This window comes from Pagrus pagrus (genome assembly GCF_965226575.1).
Source record: "Pagrus pagrus genome assembly, chromosome: 1".
Taxonomy (NCBI): domain Eukaryota; kingdom Metazoa; phylum Chordata; class Actinopteri; order Spariformes; family Sparidae; genus Pagrus; species Pagrus pagrus.
The window spans coordinates 21,690,867-21,695,406 of record NC_140185.1 but is presented as its reverse complement, the minus strand read 5'-3'; positions in this window follow the sequence as shown (position 1 = coordinate 21,695,406).

Sequence of the window (4,540 nt, the reverse complement as noted above, 5' to 3'; positions counted from 1 at the left end):
TTTTAAAGGAATTTGGCTGAATATTGTACTCGATAAAGAAAGAAGCAACTTGTGTTTCTGGATGTAAAATATGATCACAGTGCTTTTTTTTTCTTTGCGTGTGTATGCATGAATCAATGGTGTGAGTTTGTATCTGTGTGTGTGTGTGTGTGTGTGTGTGTGTGTGTGTGTGTGTGTTTGTGTGTTTTAATGCTCCCTTATTCACTGCAGGTGGGCCTACTACTGGGAAGCTTTCACTCCCAGCGCCAGAAAACTGACACGTAAATAATTTTTCAAGAGTGAGGAACACAGTCCCTCTCGCTCTCTCTCTCTCGCTGACCATCCCGAGCTGTAAAGAAAAAAGGAAACCGTGGATGGTTCTTATAACAAAGCAATTACAGCCTGAAAAACTGGGGACACATTTCCCCTGTGAAATAAAAGGAGATCAAGCCGTGCTTGTGGCCAAAGCATGAACCACACTCTAAACATGCCAATGGATATATAAAACACACTATATTCCATCTTTATTTACAGCGGTTGCAGACTTCCTGGAGCTACGCTAGAGATAAAAACAGACTGGACGATATTCAGGCACGTACAGCATTTCAGAGTCCTGCTGCACTTCCTGCTCAATACAACTTTTAATCTATAAAAATGATTCATTAATGACCTTTCAGTTTAGGTGGAAAATAAAAAAGTCTTTAAATACATAAAACCACACCAGACAAATGCGGCAAACATCATAAGAGAAGCCTTACGCTTTCTTTCTTAAAGGGTAAGTTCACCCAGAAATGAAAATTCTGTCATTATCTACTCATTCTCATGTTGATGGAAAGTCCTGCGAAGTTTTTTTAGTCCATAAAACGTTTCATCGCAAAACAACATTGCAGCATTCTCCTACACAACTGAAATAGATGGGCTATGACTTGGTTTAAAATGTTAAACAACCAAAGAAAAACAGGAGATTGCTCCAAACAGCTCGTCTGCTGTAATCCAAGTCTCTGGAAGCCCAGAGATCCAAAAGTGAGTTGAAAAAACGTTATTTACACACTAGACGTGCAGTCAGGCTTGTTAACCTGTGTCAGATCAGGTGCGCGCCAACACTTTTAGCTTGGCAGCTGCAGTAAAGATTTCGGCTTCAAAAAGTGTAGTAAAAAACATCTTTTTTGCAAATCAATTTGTGAACTTGGAGCTCACCGAGACTGAGCTGTTAAGCTGTATGAAGCCATTTTATGTTTTTGTTTTTTTGGCTGTTTTTTTACGTTTCAAAACAAGACCCCATCTCCTGCAGTTGTTTCGGAGAGTGCTGCGACACTGCCCCTGAAATGTTTTGTGGATCATAAAAAAAATCCCCTGACTTGAGTAGATAATGCCTGATTGCGCTATTTTGGGTGAACTTATCCTTTAATAGGTAAATCTGTGTAACATTATTACATTACAGCATCATTACCTAACATCCGCTCACGGCTGAGAATAGCACAGACAGCAGTGCACCGCTCCGGCAGGTTGAAAATTCAGCTAAGTGATCATTAAGTCTGGTTCACTGCCATAAATCGTGCTGCTGACATTCGGAGAGAAAGTTCAAAGCAATTATATATTTGTTTGACTGTATTAGATGAAACATGAACGGATGTGAAATCGTTTAATTCCCCCCCTCCCCCCTCCTCGAGACAGTCGGTTTACAGCTGAGCTTGAAGCCAGTATTTTTCAGAGCATGAACATTACATCAGACGTACAAGTATGGACACCTTTCAGCCTGATGGACCTCATTTGAAATCCAATCGTGTAAACGGAGCAGATTTCTACTCCTCTTCCTCTCTGCTGCCCTCTTTCCTCTCTCACACATGTGCTTGTATGCGTGCATGTGTCGCCCATGTGTGCATGACTGCACGGATATGTTTGTGTGTTTGTTGCAGTATGTGCACACTATAGCTCACCATAGCTATAGCTCACCAGAGTCTGCCACTTTTTTTCTGCCGGCTGCTTTAAAGAGTCTGTGAGCTTTATAGCTGATCTGCTTATTTTCAAAAGACGAAGACCAGCCACTGTGACAGAGGACCAACAAACACCTGCAGCACAGGATGGATCAATCTGTGTGCTGCTTAACTCTCACTTTGTCAATCCAGAATTATGAAAAGTTTGGAAGAGTTGACATGTTTCTGAAATCACAGTTACAGTTCACATTTATATGATGTGTCTTAATGCGCTAAAGATAATGACTGTGGCTGGATTGTGACTGTAGGCTGCCTTTTGTAAATTATGGGCTATTTTGTAAGTGTGGCATATCATTTTTTTTAATAGATCCCTCTATTTCATTTCATGCATGGGCGAGAAGAAGTCAGCAGAACTGGTAATTCAAGTTAAAATTGACTGATTTTTCACTGCACATCGAACATATTCTGTACAGATTTTCATCTTATTCCTATTATATTTCTGTACTCTTGATATTTTTCTAACTTTAAACTTTTAACTGGTGTTTTTCATTGTAAAACAGCATTCATAGCGAAGGGCAGAGGAAGAATTTCATTCTAAACTTGTTTCTTTAACTGTGCATATGACTCTTAACACTTTGACTTTGAAATGTCATGATATTGGAGCTCACCTGTAGACTGACTGTCAAATGAAAGGGCTGATAGAGGCATGTTTAATCTCATTATCAAAAATATGATTGCTGTTTAAGGAAACTGCAGTGGTAGAAGATAATTCATTTGAAACTGACACATATCTCTATAGATTGGAGTGTTTTCAGTGTGTCTATGAGTCTTTTGTCTTCCATCCTTTTAAATAACATTAACTTTCTCTTGTTTAAATGGACTATGGGAGCCTTTGCACTGAGGAGCCCCTCAGTGGGGTTTTTTTTTTGCACCTCTGGCTCACATCTTGTGTCGCTCACGTGCATATAATCTGTATTAGTTTTTGCTGTAATCTGTTTTTTATGATCTGCTGTGTCTTGTCTATTTATATTCTGTAATCAGTTTTGCTGTTTTGATGGCCTGATGCTTCGTCGATTGACCTCACCTGTTCAGCACTTTGTGAGCTTGCTCTGTGAAAGGTGCCATATGAGAATGAACTTACTTGTATAAGTGGAAACCTAAAGGAAACACATTAAAAGAAAAGCGTGTCTTCCTTAGTTTTACTGACATTAAAGCTGCTCTCAGAAACAAACGCAAAACAGGTGAATTATTCACAACACAACTGCATTGTGTTGATTTAAATTGTACCATTGCAACTACTGAACATAAATTGTATTTTTAAGTTCTGATTATTTTCAGGGCTTTTTGAGGATTTACTTGATTCATAAAGACAATGGAAATAATTCACTGTTATTTATCTCCCCATGTTCTTATAGATGATGTTGCTCAGGTGTTGGATTCAGCAGAGAATGACACAAAAAGTGGGATTTTCGCACAGCCTGCATGGAAACTCTGGATTCCAGTACTGTCTTAAAAACAGCAAATAGGCTGTAAAGAAAAAACTAATAATACAATATCATGTATTATTATTATCCAGTTAACTGACCTGCAACATTATCTATAAAGGGAATAATTACATTTTTCGTTGCAGGGTGCTTTAACTGTTTCTCTTACTCTTTCCGCACGATATTTAGGCTCCAAACAGCTTATCTGAATGCCTATTTACAAATAACGAACCACCTCAACTGTAAAATAACGTCTATCATCTCACCTCACAAGGATTACATGTTGGATCCTGAGATATTTGCCGTCGGTCAACGAAGAGTCCCAGCGAAAATATGTAAATATGAAAATATATTTAAAAAATGCAATAATTGATAATCGAAGTCACAAATAATTTAAACTACAACATTATCGTCATTTTATAAATACATTATACAACCTCTTTTGTTTGGCAGCATGCCAAATAATATTTTCTATCGAGAACACATCAAGAAAAACGTTTTTCGCGACGGATGGAAATGTTTTTATGGCTTAAATCAATAATTAGGATGGAAACGAGCCTAAAATCCGTTTCAGATGATTATTAAGCTATTAAAACGCTGTTATAAACGAACTCAGTTGTATCCAGGAGCCACGCAGTTGGCTGCAGGGACACAATCGGCTCAGTATGGGTGATTTGACCTTGATGAACCATCGCGAATGAAGCGTAAAATCGTGCCCTCTCCGCCCCAGTGCCATCACTCACGGGCTATATTCATATCCAAATTGCATTAATGTCATGTGTTAAAGCCCCCCGCCCCTATTTTGCAAACTTTTTTTTTTTTTTTCTCCAGCTAATAAGCGACCTAACTCGTTCATGTCATCAGCACGACCACTTGGGAGAAGTCTCGAAGCCAACAGATCTCGGTCCCGTCCTCAGAGGAGAAGACGGGTTTGTGTAACTCTGCTCAAACCTGAGGGGGAGTTTGGAGTGTTTGGTCAACGACAGTGGTTCCTGGAAAAGATCTGAATCGTTTTATAACCAAACCCAGCTGCGGTGTGGTGTGCGCTGCAGTCTCTGCGTGCGTGCGTGCGTGCGTGTGTGTGTGTGTTCCTCTGTATGAGGTAGAGAGAGGAGAGGAGAGAAGAGGAGGGGGTGTCTGCGC